The 19,359-nt window shown below is 44.5% G+C and overlaps 1 protein-coding gene and 1 pseudogene across 7 annotated transcripts in view; both read left to right on the top strand.

Moving 5' to 3' along the window:
• The window catches only part of Pdzd2 (PDZ domain containing 2), a 434,448-nt gene that overhangs the window by 41,250 nt on the left and 373,839 nt on the right, over positions 1-19,359 (top strand). The gene's annotated exons all lie outside the window — the stretch shown is intronic.
• On the top strand, positions 498-987 carry LOC103736081 (annotated as a pseudogene).

Genomic DNA, 19,359 nt, shown 5'->3' with positions numbered 1-19,359 from the left:
CAGGGAGAATGTCAACACCTTCACAATAGCTTTGCGTTTCTGGAAGCCTGGCCTCCCGTAAAGGTAAATAATTAGGAGAGGTGGCGTCATACACTCTTGTTTCCAATTAAAAATAACGCCTTATTACAACAAATGAGGCTAGCACTGATACTATTAACTTTATATTTAATTAAATAAAGCATAAACTTTTAAAGACTAAAAAAAATAATGGCTAATTGGGTACATCCCTTCCCCATTTAAAAATTTTGATAACAGCTTAACTGAGTTTTTATTTTCTCCCAAGTTAAACAGACCCTCAATCTTTATGCTGCACACGTGTGTGTGTGTGTGTGTGTGTGTGTGTGTGTGTGTGTACGTGTACGTGTGTGTGTACATGTGCATGCACATGCGCCTGTATATATGTGTTCATGATTCAGACCCCTTGAGATTTGGGGATAGCTAAACATTAAAAGCCCTGGAGGTTTTCGCAGTGGCTTGTGGGTCCTTCCTGGAGCACCTCTTTCTCTCCCGGTCTGCGGTGCCTGCAGCATGGGCAAGTGTCGTGGTCTGCATACTGCCAGGAAGCTCTGTAATCACCAACGGGACCAGAAATGGCATGATAAACAGTACAAGAAAGCCCATTTGGGCACAGCCCTTACAGCCAACCCTTTTGGAGGTGCTTCTCATGCCAAGGGCCTCGTGCCGGAAAAAGTGGGGGTTGAAGCTAAACAGCCAAATTCGGCTATCAAGAAGTGTATCAGGGTCCAGCTCATCAAGAATGGCAGGAGATCACAGCCTTTGTGCCCAACGATGGTTGCCTGAACTTCATTGAGGAAAACGATGAAGTTCTGGTTGCTGGATTTGGTCGGAAAGGCCATGCAGTTGGTGATATTCCTGGAGTCTGCTTTAAGGTTGTTAAAGTAGCCAATGTGTCTCTTTTGGCTCTGTACAAAGGCAAGAAGGAAAGACCAAGATCCTAAGTGTTGATGATGGAAACACAGGAGTAATAAATTTTCATATGATGACAAAAAAAAAAGCCCTGTGGGTGAGTTTTCACATTGGACAAAACAGCTCATCTCCATCACCAAAAAGCCCATCTCCACCACAGCTGCCTTAACTGCTTTATTCCTTTTGCATCTTCGGCTCTTGACTGGAGGTATAAAGACCCCTTCTCTCACCCTGCAGAAGTGCATGGGCTAGCCGCATGAACCCCCTCACCCTCTCCCCTCCCCTAGTCAGATGGGAGTCATTTATCTTTCTCTGGGCCTGACCAAGGCTCAGACTTTACCTCTTTGAGGAGATATCCTGCCTGACCCCTGCCATCTGGTGTTTGCTAGTTATTTGCATTTGGCTCTTAAGTTTTGCTCATTAAACACCCTGGTTGGCAGCTCTGCAGGTCCTCTGGAACTTTTCAGCTTGGCCTTGGGTACAGATTGCTTCCAACAGAGCCTAAAGGTACAAGGTTTCAGTTAAAGCACTAAAAAAAAAGAAAAAGAAGGTCATAAGATTTTCCTGAAAATTTAAAACAATTTCAAAAAGCGTAGGATGTAGGACCATATTCTTTCTTTGAAGTTTGTTTTTTTCTTTCTTTCTTCTAATAGTACTTAGTAGGGTGCTTTTAAAGAAATAGATAGGAGGCTGGAGAGATGGCTCAGTTTGCTCTTGCAGAGGACCTGGGTTTGGTTCCCACCACCCACATGGCGGCTAACAACTGTCTGTAACACCAGTTCCAGGGGATCTGACAGTCTTTTCTGACCTCTGTGGGCATTGCAAGACATGGGTGCACCTCCATACATGCAGGCAACACACTCATACACATAAAATAAAAATAATAATTTTTTTTTTTTTAAAGATGTAGGGCTGGAGAGATGGCTTATTGGCTAAGAGCACTTACTGTGCAGCCATGAAGTTGAATTTGGATCCTAGGACCCAAGTAACAAGCCCAGTGTGGTCTTTTGTGCGTCTGTAACCTGAGCTCTATGAGGAATATGTGTGTGTGTGTGTGTGTGTGTGTGTGTGTGTGTGTGTGTGTGTGTGTTAGAAGAAAGCAGAAGGTAGGCATCAAGTAGAGTCTTTCTCTGTCACTCTCTGACTTATTCCTTTGAGACAGAGTCTCTCCCAGACCTGGAGCTCGGGAGTTTGGCCAACCTAGCATGCAGCTAGTCCCTCTCAGGTGTTTTGGTCAGAGTGATGAAAAACTAATGCAAATGGCAAGAATTTATGTCCATTTTGTTTGGTACCCACTATTTAGCATCTTGAATAGTGCCTGGCACACAGTACTCACTTGGGCTAATTTTTGGAAGTTTACTTTGCACCACTCCCTGCCTGCTCGCTCTCCATTGCTGAAAACTTTTATTATTGTAGCTTTACAATGAGTTTAATACTTCTAAGACCAGGCTTTCTCTTTCACAAAATTCTCTTTCATAATCTTTCATAATTTTTATGGCCATTATATTTCTTTGCCTTGAGAATTTTTCTAAAAGTGCTCCTTGTTGGCATTTTAATTGGTCTCATTGATTTACAGAGGGAAAAAAAAGTCACTTTTTTTCTTTGAAATAGTATTTCACTCTATAGTTCAAGCTGACTTACTTACTATGTAGCCCAGGTTGACCTTGAACTTCTGGCAATCCTCCTACCTCAACCTCCCAAGTGCTGAGATTACAGTCATTAGCCACCATACCTAACTTCAACTTTTTTTTTTTTTTAATCTAAAAGCAAACTAGACCTTTTTCTTAACTTAAAAATCTCCCCCTTAACTTAAAAATCTTGCCACGCCTACATCAGGCATCTCACAACCCCCTATAACTCCAGCTGCTGGAATCCAACATTCTTTTCTGGCCTCCTTAGACACCTGCATACACCCGTATACCTGGCATATGCTCACACAGACACACATATACACAAAGTAAAAATAAATATTAAAGATATTTTTCTCCTGGTTCCGCAATAGAATTGTTAATTTGGAGATTTGAAAATGTGCATAAAAGTAGCGAGAATGGTAAAATGAATCTTCTCATCCTCCAAACAGCTTCATAGCATCACCCCATGGGTGGCCTTGTTTGTCCATGCCCTTTGCCCCTCTACTCAGATTTTCAGATGAGTTCCAGACATTATATTTTGCCCATTAAAGTTTTCACTGTATATTTGTAAAAGTGAAGATTATTTCATAAATATAGCCATAAGTACATTTATAATACTTTTTTATCAAGGTTTTCTTTTGGGGGACTTCTTTGTAAAAAATTTTTTTAAATTTTATTTTATGTGTATGTGTTTTGCCTTCATATATGTAAGTGCACCGATGTCCTGCAATGCCTATGGAGGCCAGAAGTGGGCATCAGATCCTCTGGAACTGGAGTTAGAGATGGTTGTTATCTGCCATGTGGGTGCTGGGAACCAAATCCGGGTCCTCTGCAAGAGCAGTAGGTACTCTTAACCATTGAGCTATCTTTCCGTCCCCTTGAGACAGGGTTTTACACTATAGCTCAACCTAACCTTGAACTCACTATGTAGCCTTAAACTTGATGCAATCTTCCTGCCTCAGCCTCCCAAGTGCTGGGATTAAAGGCATGAACCACCACCATCCCAGCTCCACTATAATTTTCAAATCATTGTTTATATAGATTATAACTAATAATTTTCATATATTGATTGCGTGATCTGTGACCTTACTGAATTTTCCCATTGTCTCTAAACTTCTAGTCTTCTTATGCCTGCAGTTGCAAGGTTCTAGAAGAAGGGTGATGCTGACCTAAGCACCAGCCATATGCATAGAAGGTTCTAGAGAAGTGTGGCATTGACCTAAGCACCAGCCATATGTACTGAAGACTATGGGTTGGAGTAGTAAGACTCAAAGAGACTCTAAACAAGCTATTACATTATATACTAGAGGGAATTCTGTTTGTTGGGGGGATGGGTTGTTAAAGTAGGGTAAAGTTGTACATTCACATAAATGCAGAAGAAATTCACCACCTTCAAGTCTGAACTGTTACTAAGTGTTGAGAAAGAATTGAGAGTCAGCAGTGTTTATAGCAAAGTCAGGTTAGTCGGTTAAGGCTTCCTGCAGGTCATGCCCAAGTCTGACAGAGAATAGAGCATAGCTCAGCCAGTTCTTGGCCTTTTTATGCTAAGGCTTGCCTTTCCAATCGTATAGTCCTCGTTTGTATCATTTGTATCCAAGACCTCACCATAATGATCTATTTAACTTCTATATTTATACTAATATCCTACTTGAGGCAATCTATGCTTTTTAAGCATGCTCCTTAAAACTCTTCTAATCTCTGCACTTTACCAGTTCTGAAAATATTTCCAGTTTTTAGGTATTTATCACAACAGTATTCCACATCTCAGTACCAAAACCTGTGTCTGTCAGCTAAAGCTACTATAACAAAATACCATGGAATGGGTGACTTAATCAACAGAAATGCACTTCCCACAGTTTGGGAGGCTAGAAGTCTGCAATCAGGGTACCAACAAGGCTAGATTCTAGACAGGAATCTCTTCTTGGTTTGCTAAGCTCTCCCTGTGTTCTCACATGGCAAAGTGGTGGTGGAGAGTGCGAGAAAGAAAAAGGGGGGGGGGGGGGGGGGGCGCAGTGGTGTGTGTGTCCCTGTTCCTTGAAAGCTGTGTGTGTGTGTGCATGTGCAGGTGTGTGTTTGCCTGTGTGTGTACAAGCACAATCCAGAGGTCAATGTCAGGTATCTTCTATCCCTCTCTCCCCCATTTTTGATACAGGGTCTTTCACTGAACCTAGAGTTCACCATTTCAGCTTGACTGGCTAGCCAGTGAGCTCCTGGAATTCTCCTGCTTTCTTACTCCAAGCTCCAGGGTTACACACAAGTGTGGCCATGCCTGACTTGTGTGGATGTTGAGGATCCAAACCCAGGTTCTTAAGCTTGTACAGCAAGCACTTTATCCACTAAACCATCTCCTCAGCCCTCTAAATGTTCTTTTTTTTTTTTTTTTTTTTTTTTTTTTTTTTTTTTTTTTGGTCTTTTTGAGACAGGGTCTCCCTGTAGCCCTAGCTAAACTGGAACTCACTATGTAGACCAGGCTGGCCTTGAACTCACAGAGCTCCACCTGCCTCTGCCTCCCAAGTGCTGGGACTAAAGGCCTGTACCACCATACCTGTTCTAATGATGTCTTAATGCTGTCACATAGTGGGGGCATTGGGATTTGGGCATATGACTATGGGGTAGAAATGTTCAGTCCATTCAATATTGAAATGGCACATCCACATTTCTTCATTGGGATGTGATTTAGAGCTCAGTCTTTGGAAGAGCTTTAGAAAGATCACGTGATACCCACACTATGTTATATAATGAATTCAGTAGGGTTTCAAATAACACCATGTTTTAAAATGAGTTAATATTGCAGCAGTCTAATGTAGGACTATTTCAAGAATTAGGTAAAGCAAGATTAAGTGACCTGAGGCAGTTAAGATCAGGTAAAGCTTTGCTGCCACATGCCTTAAAAAAAATTCATTGGCCAAAGCTGTTTGGATTTGGAAGTTATAAACAGGATCTGTGGGCTTGTGTCAACAAAGGCCTTGGTGATTATAACAAATCTCCAGCGGTGGGGGTGGGGTATCAAAGAGGTAAACAGGACTGCCCCCACTCCCATCTCACTGGACTGGCCTCCATTGAATTTGTTGACCCCCAGTTCCTGGGCTTGAGAGTACCCATCTAGAGAACACCAGCTCCTTGCTAACAATCCATGTTTCTTGCTGCTTCCCCCCGGCCCCCGTCTGTGACAGAACCCACCAAGCCCCACGCTGAACCGCTTCTGTCTTTGTCCTGTCAGGATCTAGGTGACACAGGCCAAGAACTGACTAAAGCTTGAAGACCCACAGGCTGAGCCCTTGGGGTGGGAGGTGGTGTCCAGTAGGTTGACTTCTCCAGAAACCTGAGGTAAACCTCTTCAAGGTATTGATTATCTCTAAGGGTTTTTCCCTCTTTTCCCCTCAGTAAAGCCTGAATAAATACATGGCTTTGTTGGCACACCATTTGCTCCACTTGAGAGAATTAGGATTCTTTAAGTAGAAGGTCCATAGGTCACACTAGGGCAGAACTACTTTTTCAGAGCTTGTGTGGAGGTTACAGGACTCACTGGGGTAATTAGCATTTCCAGTCATCCAACAGGCAGTATCAAAGGCATCAATGAGAGTTGGGTTTTTTTAGTGTTTTTGAGACAGGGCCTCCCTGTAGCCCCAGCTGGCCTGGATTCACTACAGAGACCAGGCTGGCCTTGAATTTACAGAGATCTGCCTGCCTCTGCCTCCAGAGTGCTGGGATTAAAGGTGTGCACCACCACACCTGGCAAGTTGTTTTTTATGTAAGGGGACTGCTGGGGCCTGGGAATCTATGGGATTCAGGATAGATTTTGTCCAGGTCCTACCTTTAAATAAAACTACATCCAGCCACAAGATGTACTGCTGTTCAAGTGCATCTAGGTGACCTAGGAATATGTGGAGTGTCTGATAAGTCAAGGTGAAAATATTGGTGTTTAATTTTGTCCCTACACTTCCCCTTCTGACTGGATTCTGCTGAACACTGTCATAAGGATTGTACCCTTGAGTTCTTAGGTAGAGCTATCTTAGACTCTGAAATTTTCCTCTGAGAAGGTTCTGGAAGTTTTTTCTGGTATACTGCTCTCTGGGTCAGGAAGACTTCTAAAAAAACTATAATACTTTGCTTGTGAGTACCATTTATCATAATCTCTGTTCATAAAAGAAAGCAACGTGTGTGTTATTGCTCTGGTCTGATAGTCAATGCTAAGGCATCTCTAGGTAGAATCTTGGCTTCCAAAGCCTTCCTTAGGAAGGAAAAGGAGAAATACCCACAGGCCCATCAGAGCTATTTAAGTGCTGGCAAACCCATCAGGAACACCACTCAGGTCACTTGAGATGTTGTCTTCTTGTCCCCACAATTAGTCATTCCCTGACTTTTAGAAAGAGCCAAACCTCAGAGATAAGTCTGGTAAAAATATCATTTGAGATCAAAAATAAGTTCAGCTACGATGTGCAAATTCCTGAGTTGGCTGCACAGAAGTAGGACCCTATCCAGGCAGTTCTGGTCTTCCGGTGGAGAGAGCAGTCCATGTAGGGTTATGTTCCCTCCATCCCAACCCACCTTGGCCAGCTTTCCTCATTAAGCATCAGTTTGCCCAACTGATAAATGGAAATAACTCATGGAGTAGTTGGGCAACCTTGTATACTGCCTGGTGCCTGAAATGTCCTAGATCTACTCAGGGAAATGTTTCCTGTGATGCAGTTGCTGCTCAGGATGGCTCAGTGCTTTAGCATCCTGGAGCTGCTATAACAAGTGAGTATTTGTCTTAGTCATTTACTTTCTCCCAATCTGAAGGCCCAAGATCTCAGACCAAAGTACCAATAGGGCCACACTTCCTCCGAAGGTACTAGAAAACATCCTTCCTTTTCCTTGTGCAGCTCCAGGAACCATATGGATTCTTGGTTGTGGCTGTCACCCAAGTCTCCTCTGCTGCTCTCTCCTCACCTCTGTGTCTGGTGGCCCTCAGCCTTCCTTGTATCATTTACAGATCAGGAACACCCTGGTGATACAAGATAAGCATCTCCTTTCAAGATCCTTAACTTCATTACATCTGCAAAGATCCTTCCAAATAGTGTGGCACTCACAGGTTCTAGGAATTAAGATGTGGATATTGGAGGGGAGGACCATCCACCTGCTACTCAGCTGCCTGTGTTGATGGTGATATAATAGTCAATGCTGCCTATGGCGATGATGATGGTGATGATGGTGATGATATGACAATGATAATACAAAGCAGTACAGAAGTGCTAGCAGTCCAGATGTTTTGTTGGGAGTCCTCAGAGGTGCTACCCTAGAGGAGTCTGGACTCTAGTCTGATTCTGTTTCCTGTCCTTACCTACATGATGGACAGTCATCTGCTTCCTCAACTCTACCTCCCTTTGGCTTTGTGTCCAGAGGATTGTTGGGCTCCTGGGCCAACTCCCATTACCCAGGGCCTCAGCCAGTAGCTTCCTGCCCTGTGAGGCCTTCAGCCCGATGGTTATTTCTAGCTAGCCTGTTTCAGACATCCATACCAGCTTACAACCCAGCACCAGAAGCTCAGAGGAGTGCTGGTGTTGTCCTTATGATCTGGTGATTCTGTTCAACTGGCCACCAGACATTTTCCAGGCCTTTGGAGGACACACTACCTGTGTCTAGGCCCAGGAGAGTCTGCCACACCCCAGGCTGCTCTATGGAACAGCTCTCCCTTCCAGCTATGAAACTGATCATAGGGTCCCTGCATTGATTAGGGTTTGGTGATAAGTTTGTTTTGTATTAATAACCTCCAGGTGGGAAAAGGCAGCAGCATTGGGATCTGGCAAGGCCCTGCATGTGCAAAGTGAAATTCTAGATAAAGAATATGCTGCAGGGCAGGGGCCTGCTGTGCAGGTAATTGGGTGGAAGTTCCAGGCCCTCTCTGTGCTCAGAGCTTGTGGGTGGGGAAAAGAGAGGAAACTCTTCTGTCGTTTTCACTGATGCTGGGACCCAGCACCCCAGCTGGGAGCTCAAATGAACTGCAGTGTCTGCATGCATTCATAGTTCCCAGGGACCAGCTTAAAGCCAGGACTCACTTTCTTAGCAGTTTAGATGGCACTGGAGAGAAATCACTCCCCTGTCCACTGCTTATTCCCCATCCAAAGATCAATGAAGGGCAGTCAGCTTCTGCCTAGGAGTTAGGAGACTTGGACTCTGGGCCCATTTTTGACTTTCAGGTCAGGAAACTTTGAGGAAGTTTCTTAACTACAAATGAGAGGTGAGAGAGCTAAGCTGGCCTGTAGCCCAGACTGAGAGGAGCTCATGGCATGTCCTTTATCCAAGGCTACCAAGAAAGCATCATCCCTATATAACTGCATGGGATTGAGAAAGGTCTTGAAAGAAAACAATGCAATAGGGGCAACTCCTAACTAAGACGCTTCTGCATTGATAGTGGCGTTGGATATCCCCAAAATGCAACCAGGGTCCTAGAATCTTAGCAGCTAGAAATGACCAGAGTGTTGATGCCTTCAGCCTCAGTGTCTTGGCTTGACATGAGCCCCAAGGGGCCAGGGATTGGCTCTCATGTATTATTTCAGGCTTCTTTCTAATCCATTTACAAGTACAGGTAGCTCTTCTTGCCCCATTCCAGGCTGGGCCTTTGGCTTAGGTGGTATTTATTTTATTCATATTTATTTCATATGTTAGATTCTGTTTATTTTCCCAAGTCCAACTTCAGAGCTGCTGAGTCCTCAGAAGACCTTTTCTGGCCTCATCAGCAGAGTTGGTCCTCCACTCCTGGGTGTGCTCCCTCAGAGCCCACCTAAAATGAGGAGACCTAGTCACAAAACTGAAGAGATGTCCGAAAACTCAATCATCAAGGCCAATAATTCTTAAAAACCATCTAGGGGCTGGAGAGAGAGTGCAGCAGTTAAGAGGACTGGTTGCTCTTGTAGAAGACCTGGGTTGGGTTCCAGCACCCATATGGCAGCTAACACCCATCCTTAACTCTAGTTCCAGGGGATCTGATGCCCTCTTCTGGCCTCTGTTGACATTGAAGGCACATGGGACTCTTAATACATGCAGGTAAACACTCATACACATAAAATCAAAATAAATTTTAGAAAACAATCTAGATGAATACCAGTCAATCTTTGATGAACCCTAATGTCAGTATTAGAAATAGAGACTGTGGGCTGGCAAGATGGCTCAGCAGGTAAAGGCTCTTGCTGCCAAGCCTGACAACCTGAGTTCAATCTCTTAAGTCTCATGAGGTGGAAAGATGGAAGGAGAGAATTGATTCTCCCAAGTTGTCCTCTGACCTCCACCTGCACTATGACACAGCCACTCCTCCAAATGAGTAAATAATTGTAATGAAATAGAGACCAAATCTTACACTACACTCAAAAGACTCAGCCTCACTCACCAGCCCTGCCCACAGCAGGGGAACTGGGGGTGGGGGTAGCTCAGTGGGTAGAGTACTTGCCTAGCATGCATGAAGTCCTGGGTTTGATCCCCAGCACCACATAAAACTAGGCGTGGTATTGCATGCCTGTAATCCCAGTATTTGGGAAGTTGAAGGAGGAATATCTTAAGTTTGGGACTATCCTCAGCTATATGGTGAGTTTAAAGCCAGTTTGGGCTACATGAGAACTTGTTTCAAATTTTAAAATTTATATATAAAATGATACTGTATGTTTATCACAATTTCTTCATTCTCTGATTTTGTGGAAAGCTGAATTAAAATACTAGTTATCTTGCTGACTTAATCTTTTTTTGTTTTGGTTCCCCTTCAACTTTTTGCTCAGGGTCCCTTTCAGTGCTGATCTTAACACACATCACCATAGGTGCTTGTTTATTTGCTAGGTGTCCCTCCCACTCCACCACAAACTATGGGAAAGGATGGCCTCTATTTGTGTGAGTGAGCCAGCCTTTGCTCTCACCTCCTCCTCATCTTGAGAACAGAAATAGCACTTGGTTGGAATCTGCCCATTTGCTGAAGGATGTGTTTTACAGCCGACTTCACAGGGGAGACAGGAGTATAGCATCTTTGGAATCCTACTGGAGACATTTTTTGATTCTCTTGCCCAGAGTACTTTATTCCTGTCAGCTCCTATCCCCCCACCCTGCTTCATTCCACAGCCCCTTGGATAAAAAAAGAAAAAAAGAATCAGCATTCCAGTGCCGCCCTTAGTTTGTACCGCCTTTGAGCAAAGCAAACATCCACCCACAGTTACTTAAGATTCCTGGGGTGGCAGCTATGGCAATGGTGGGAGGAGGGGCTTAGTTTATCACACTGCCCCATGGGCTCAGTACTATCCCCCTAGAGGGGCTCAGAGTGAGTGATGAATGAATTCATGAGGAATGAAGCAGGGAAGCCCAGGTGAGCCTGGTAGGGCCTGGGGAGGGATTTTTTCATGCCTGCTTTTGTTTGTTTGTCGTTTGTTTGTCAGATGGAGTCTTGCTATGTAGCCCAGATTGGGCTCAAATTCATTATCCTCCTGCCTCAGCCTCCTAAATGCTGGGATTACAGGTGAATGTTCCCACATCCGGCCCCTCCATGCTTCTTACCTGAACCAAATGTGCACTTCATGAGAAACACAAGGGTCTCAGGGAAGCTGCAAAGGTGTTTCTGTTTTTTATCAGTAAAAGCTATATTTCTGGGAGCTGGAGAGATAGCAGTTAAGAACACTGAAAGTTCTTGCAGAAGACCCAGCTTCGAATCCCAGCACCCACATGGCAGCTAACAACTATCCGTAACTCCAGTTCCGTGAGATCCAACAGTCTCTTTTGTCCTCTGTGGGCATTGCATGACACAGGTGCACTTACCTACATGCAGGCAATACATGCATACACAGAAAATAAAAATAATTTAAAAAATACTAAAAAAAGAAAGATATATTTCTTTAGAAACTTGTCCTGTAGCCAGACACTGAAGTCACTTAGCCTCCGTCCTATTCTCCTTCCTGCTGTCCACAGCCCTGTGCTCCTCTTACCCATGAGTACTGACCAATAGAATTAATGGTACCAGAATGAGTTCCTATTCTGTGTTTGGGAGAGACCCTTCCACCCACCTCTCACAAACTCTCAAGATATTCTTGTGGCCCAAGGTTCCAGGATTATCATAGTACCCCTGAACCCTAGATCACAGAGTTCTGACCCTCTTGCATCAGGTTCTAGATAAGCTCTGGGGGTTACAACTTGATCCCAGTCACTGAGTGTAACTCACTTGAGGTCCAACCATTAAGAATGATTTAGGCACTGTAAATGATGTCAGGCAATAGAAGCAGTTTGCTGTAGAAAGTTGAGAAAATGGGAAAGAATAGAAGAAAGCCAAATTGCCTGAAATCTTGCTTCTTGACTAACCACAGCAACATTTCCTTGGTCTTGTCAGATTTTCTTCTGCCTCTGCAGAAAATGTGTGAGAACTGGTATTCCTCTGCTAATGAGTCAGTGGGGCAGGGGCAGGGGTCTTTGACCTGAAACCCCTGAAGCTCTTCTTGGGTACAAGAAGGTCCCTAAGATTCCTGCATTCTAAGTCAAGGAGCGTGGCAACCTTGGGGCCTGGCCAGGATGCTGTAGACATCCTGCAGACAGTGGCCTAACATCTCCAGGGTCATAGTCCAGGGCCAGCCTTTGCCTCCTTCCTCATTTCTTTGATCAAGTTGTAGGAGGTGGAAGCTGCCAGTGTATGTTATGAACATGGATTTTATTAGGCTCTAACTCTATCTTGGTACCACAGAGAAAAATAGAGGGGGTGGGGCTGGGGCTGGGTAAACCTGTATTGAGAATCCACTAAATGCTGACAGTTACTACATAATAATTTCATTTATTCCTATGACATCATGATGTGAGTCATTATTATCTCCATATTACGAGAGACCAAGGTCCAGGAAGGCAGTCAGGGGCTTGGGGTACCACCAAAAGTGCCTACAGCTCTGGGCCATCTGCCTCCAGAGCCCAGGCTTTGGTTTGTGGTGGGGCTGGAGGTAAGAAAATGGTTTATCTTTGCTTGGACTCTTCTCAGGGGAGGAGATCTGACTCCTGAATGTGGCTTGCTTTGAGGGTTGGTGCTGTTTTGTATGCACAAGACTGCAGGTTTCTGTGTGTTCAGCCTGTACACATGTGTAGAATGTTCTAGGCACTGAACTCAGAAAAATGGAATTCAGGTGTCTTAGTTACTTTTCTGTTGCTAAAATACCCTGACAAAAACAACTTAAGGAAAGTTTTATTTGGGCTCCCAGTTGCAGGGTGCAGTTTGTCATGAAGGAGAAGTCATGGCAGCAGGATTCTGATGCAGTAGGCCACATTACACCTGCAGTCAGATGAATGCTGGTGCTCAGCTTGCTCTCTCTCTCTCTCTCTCTCTCTCTCTCTCTCTCATTTTTTTTTTTTTTGTTTTTTTGTTTTTTGAGGTTTTCTGGTTTGGTTTTTTTGAGACAGGGTCTCTATGTAACCCTGGCTGATCCGGAACTCGTAGAGATCGACCTGCCTCTGCCTCCCAGAGTGCTAGGATTAAAGGCATGAGCTGCCACTTTTTCCTTTTTTGTAGCCTGGGACCCCAGTGGTGCAGCCCACATTCAGGGTGGGGCTTCCCCCATTAATTAATTAATGTAGTTTAGATAGTCCCTCACATACATTCCCAGAGGCACACTTTAATCCAAGCACTAAGCAACTGTAAATCCTGTCAAGTTGACAGTATTAACTATGAAGTCTGTCTTCAGTGGATTTGAATTTTGGTAGGAGAGAAGCACAAATGCAGGATCCATACTTTTCCTTTTCTTTCTTTCTTTCTTTTTTTTTTTTTTTTTTGGTCTTTTTGAGACAGGGTCTCCCTGTAGCTCCAGCTGGCCTGGAACTCACTATGTAGACCAGGCTGGCCTGGAACTCACAGAGATCTGACTGCCTCTGCCTTTTGAGTGCTGGGATTAAAGGTGTATGCCACCATGCCGGGCAGGAGCCATACTTTTCATTCTGTATAGAGTACAGGGGCAGGAAAACAGAAGCACCTAAATCCAGAACAATTGAAGAAAGGTGGTCGATCAGAAGTTTTTTAATGGAAATTTGAAGGTAGAGAGGTATAGAGCTGCTTGGAATGTGTATGAAATCTCACGTGTTTCATGATGGCTTAAATTGAGGGGCAAGGGACAGTGTATAGACCTCAGAAGTGCCTATTAAAATGGAGATTGGGTAACACACTCCCCACCGCCCCGTCCGAGGATTGGTGTTTGACAGTTTTAGTTACTTGTAGTCACATCTGTTCAGAAATGATTAAATGGAAAATTTCAGAAAGGCATTTTTTTGCAGTTGCAGCACCTTAGAGGACCCACAGTAGGATTTTAAGGATTAGCTGTGCATGATAGACAAACCACCTTTTGGCTTCTGAGAGGAGAGCAGCTTGGGTGGGAGATGAGCCACAGCAGTGGAGAAGTGACTCATAAGGGTTAAGTTGCACACATATGCTGAGCAGAGTGATGAAATCCTACACTGTCTTGCTCAAAACACGAATCATCTCTTAGTACACTGTATCCGCGCTGTATGCACTGTCTGCCCATTAGCTCCCTAGCAGCTGTCTCAGTTATCAGATCCACAGTCTCCATGTTGTGGTGTTTGTATTAAAGTCACTCATATTACTTCATAATGGGCCCGGTGTGGTGGCACATGTCTTTAATCCCAGCAGACTCAGGAGGATCTCTGTGAGTTCGAGGCCAGTCTGGTACATTCCAGGCCAGCTGGGCTACATAATGAGATCTCACAAAAACAGATAATGGATGGGGAGGAGCTCATGAAGTCCTACCCCATCTGAGGAGCTATTGGCAAGTAAGTGATGGGTGCTGGGGGAGGGAGAGTCAGTTTTCTTCAAGGATGCAGGCACTGGGAAGCTTCTCACACCCATGCATATAGGCAGCACTACATGAACTCTCCATGGGTATAGAAAAAAAAAGAATACATGAAGTTGGGAAGGAAAAGTGGTGGGGAGGGAATGGGAGTATATTTGATCAAAACACATTATATGTATGTATGAATATTAAAGATTAAAAGATAGGGGCTGGAGAGATGGCTCAGCGGTAAGAGCACTGACTGCTCTTGCAGAGGACCCAGGTTCGATTCCCAGCACCCACATGGTGGCTACAAACCATCCTTAACTCCAGTTCCAGGGGAATCCGAAGCCCTCTTCTGACCTCCGAGGCATTGCACGACACGGGTGCACTCACATACATGCAGGTGATACACTCATACACATAAAATAATAAAAATAAATAAAATATTTTTTAAAAAGATAATGGGCCCCAAGCATAAAAGTAGTGATGCTGGCAGTGCAGATATGCCAAGAAGATGATATCGTTATGTATGGTATAGTCATGGGGATGTAGCTGTAGGGTAAAGCATATTGTGTACTACCTGCCACTTTAAGCATCCACTGGTGACTTTGGAGAAAATTCCCAGTAAGTAAGAAGAGATTGCTGCAGCCCCAGAAACTTAGAGGGCCATTGTAGGATTAAGAGTCAGCTCCATGACAGGTGTGGTGGTACATGCCTTTACTCCCAGCAGAGAGGCAGGCAGATCTCTGTGAGTTCAAGATCAGCCTGGACTACATAGTTTCAGGTCAGCTGGGCTACAGGGAGACCCTGTCTCAAAAATGACCCCCCCCCCCAAAAAAGAGTCAGCTCCATGTGATAGAGAGGAGACCTCTTGGCTACTGAGTGGAGGTGGAGTTGAGCCTACAGCAATGGTGAAGGGACTTGTTCAGGCTGAAGGACAGCTGGGTGGAGGCAGTTGGTAATGGACTTGAGTGGGCAAGATACAGTATGAGCTAGATCAGGAAGAAGGTTCCATGCTGTGAGATGGGGAGTGAGGCTGAAAGGGAGTAGGAGAGCAAGGAAGCAGAGTGTGCTGGGGTGGAGTGTGGAAGCTTTCAAGAGATGGAAGGGAGCAGAGGAAGGAGTTTGCAAAGGAGAGGACCTGTTGCCAGCTGAGCAGGAAAGGCCCAGGAGTCAAATAGATGGTTTCCGGTAATTAAGCACAGAACTTGAGGACTTGACTTAAATTTCCCAGTTCTGTTCCTTCCCTATGTCCATGCTCCCTTGTATCCCTCCACCTCCCTGCCACCACACACACACCTGCCCTGCTGCTGCCAGTCCTCGTCACCAGTGAACTTGGTTCAGGTTGAGGTGCCTGCATGCCGTCCAAGGTCTTGAAGCTGTCCTAGCATCCTTGAGGGGACTGTTTGTTATTCTTTCCATTTTATAGAAAAGGAGACCAGAGGCCAAGGCAAAAGCACTCAAGCTGCTCTATATTCACAGCAAGAGGTGGATGGAACTATTGTCTGGTCAAGGGAGGAAGGAAGAGGGAACAGTCTAGGTGACCAACTCATTGGCCTGATTTCATTTTAATAATTCTCCCTCCCAGGAAACTGTTTAGCCCCTGGGTGAAGGCAAAGAGCTGATCACCTAAATTGAAGGAGAGAGTCTTCCTGAAGTGCTGGGAACTGGGCATGCTCTGAGCTTGGGTTCCCCTGCTCTCCCAGGGAGCTACTGTGTCCTGCCTGGTCTCCCAGCCCCTGCATCCGTGTGACAGTCACCAGGTTATATACAGGTCACTCTGGTTGTGTCTGAGAGGTGGCAGGTGTATTTGTCCTGCTAGAGCCCCTTGCTATCCAGAATATGAGTCCCCAGTTGCCAGGGATGAGCCATATGCAGACTCAGCAGTGAGTGAGCACACTGTGGATCCCCTGTATTTGTCCACAGGCCCAAACCTGGCTTTTACATGGACAAGCAGCCAAGTCAAAGCATGGGTAAGCACTTTTTTCTGACCCATTCACCAGTGTGCTCCAGCCTCACACACAGAGATGTTTGTGTGCACACTCCTTTCAGCAGCTCTATTTTATTTAGAAAATCCAATAACTGTTCTAATCTCCCAAAGCCCATGCTCTCCGGGGGCAGGGGGAGGCCTCCAGGGCTGGAGGCAGCTTTGATGTCACACATTTGCAACTGGGAACGTAACTCTGGTCCTCTCTCAATTTCGGAAACCATGGGGATGACAAGCAGATGTTTTTCTAATAATGAGAAGATGTGCAGGCGCCGACATAGAGAATAGTTTCCAGTCCGTGAGTTAATTAGCAAGCTGGGGAGCCCAGATAAATAAAGCTTTGTGTTTCCTTTCCCGCAGCCTAAAATACCAGATCTGGAGGTTCCCTCCCTTGCTGTCTCCTCCACCCTAAGCATGGGGATTTGAGGGGAAGCATTTAAAAGCCTAATAATTTGTGTGAAGGAGAACTGACTTCCCACACAACCTGTGTTGTGTCCCGGTGCTGCTCCCCACCACCTCCCCGGGATTGCTTGACAATTATAGGAGACAGTAATAGAGGACTTAGCATCCTACCTCCATCCCCTCTCTGCACCCAGCCATGCTGCTATAAAACTTGGGAGAAAGTAAATATGGAGACCAAATCGGCATTATTGTTTTTCCATTCTACAGATGGGAAAACTAAGGCCTAGGTGTTAAGCTGTGACAGCTCTTAAGTAGAGAAATGGATTTAAAGCTGCGTTCGTCTAATGGCAGGCCCACAGCTTTATCACTGACTACACCTTAGAGATCAAGAACCAAATCTTCACTTTCTTGTTTTTGCTGTGCTAGGGATGGAATTCAGGGCCTTGTACATCTGAGCAAGCACTTCACCACTGAGTTACCTCCTCTGCTTACTTCCATTAAAGGGTCTGTGGGGGGGACACGTCCCATGATAAGGACAACTTATCCCTGTCCTAGATTTGGGCTTGTGATGGGCATAGTTGGCTGCTTGGACATCAAAAGCCAGCCTTCCCCTCTTGGATCCCTCTTTGTCTGCTCTGCAGTTCGCTAGCTTTCTCTCCCTCCTTGTTCTAGCCATCCGTGTTCTCTTAATAGTACAAATGTGTCAGTTAGTGTTTGCCAGCAGGTAGCACAATCTTTTCTAGATTTGGAGGGGAAGCCTGAGAAATTCTCAAAATTTATTACAACCAGAAGAGCTGGGTTTCTTTGGGAAAGAAAAAAAAAATCCTCAAAACTACAGAATTGGAGACTTGGAGTTGAATGAGATTGTCCCCCTGGTAGATGGTGTGTTTACCGAATCTCAGTGTCTATTGCTAACTGTGCTTTGAAACAAGAGACATGTGTTTTTAATAGAATTGCAAGTTTTATGCCTTGTTAAAAATACCCACATGGATACTGGCTGTGGACTCGGGTGGGATGTTGTGGAGCAGCTATGAATTCTGTTCCCAGCCTTCCCAGTTCCTATCTGTTCCTGTCCTTCCCCTAATCAGGAGGGATAGCCTGTGCACGCCTTTCCGTTTACTCAACTGGGTGCAGCACTCCCTATTCTCTGGAAATGACCACTGGCCCCCAGCTGGACTCCTCAGCCCACCCCTATGTGGAGCAGTGATGGACTTTCTTCTCTCTCAGCAGGAAGACAGAAGGTTCATTTTTGCCTTCCAGACAAGTTTTGCTGTAATTGTAAAGAGTGTCCACTGGATTTTTGTGGAAAGCCTGAATTACAGAGTATTTTAAAAGATATACAGCCCTTATTATGATTTAAAGGAATACTTTCTGAACACTAGGACTGGGGATAAGAGCCACTTACCTACCAGGGTAAGTGGTAATCCTCATATACCTGTGTAGTGCCTGTCCCCAAAGGGTCCCTTGAAGGCATGCTTTGACTTCAGTTTTCAACACAATGTGTGTGTGTGTGTGTGTGTGTTGAAGAAATGACTGTATAAAAATGAAGTAAATTTTCATCAATAATTTCATCACCTGTAGATGCTGTTTACTGCCACCATTTCTTTTCAATTTTTTCCTATGTGTATTATGTATAAATATGTAAATAGAACTCATAAATTTAGGATCATAGTCTATTCTATATTTCGTTTTTTTCACTACTTTTTTGTTGAATTTTTATGAAATTCATGCAATTTATTTTGATCATGCTGAGACCCCTTTTATAGCCTCCTCCCAGCAGGATTTCATGTATGCTTGTCATATATGTTAAGGCTTATCAAGCCAAGTTTGTGTCCCCAAATGTCCTTTGGCATGTATCAATCTACAGGAGCCTGGTTAACCTATCTAGTGCCACATGCTTGGAGAAAATCATCCCTCCCCCCACCCAGTAGTTACTGGTTGCCAATAGTTCTTCAGCTAAGGTTGGGACTTCTTGCCCACCTTTCTACTTCTATGCTAGGGTTTTTGTCAGGCTTGAGCTTATACAAGCTTGAGCTTGTACATGTTGTTACCATTGCTCTAAGATCATATGAGTAACTTTCCAGCTGCCTGGATACTCATGTGGCCATTCAACACCCTTGGCTCTTACAAACTTTATGCCCTATCTTCCACAATGTTTCCTGAGACTTGGGTGGCAGAGGTTTGATGTAGGTGTCCTATACAGGGACAAGCACTCTGCAGTCCCTTATTCTCTACACTTTGGCCAGTTGTGACTTTCTGGGTTAATCACCATCTGTTGCATAAGGAAGCTTCATTGGTGAGAGTTGAATGATGCATTCTCCTATTTTGTGGGCTTTCTCTTCACTCTTTCCTTTGCTATACAGAAGCTTTTTAGTTTAATGAGGTCTTGTTTGTCGATTGTTGACTTTAATTCCTGAATGACAACTCCTGAAGTCCAATTTAGAAAGTCCTTTCCTGCACAAATATCTTGTAGGGTACTGCCTATGTTTTCTTCTAACAGTTTCATTTCAAGTTTCACATTGAGGTCTCGATATTACATATACTCAGTATTAAATATTACGCTTTTTCTCCAGCATACCAGTGCATTATGTTCGTCTTCCTATTTCAGTAAGGAGCCTTTAAGATGTATTTCTTTAAGAGGAGGAGGAGG

Source organism: Nannospalax galili, unplaced genomic scaffold (genome assembly GCF_000622305.1).
Source record: "Nannospalax galili isolate Female #2095 unplaced genomic scaffold, S.galili_v1.0 scaffold150, whole genome shotgun sequence".
In the NCBI taxonomy this organism is placed as follows: Eukaryota; Metazoa; Chordata; class Mammalia; order Rodentia; family Spalacidae; genus Nannospalax; species Nannospalax galili.
This window is presented reverse-complemented; position numbering and strand designations above follow the sequence as displayed.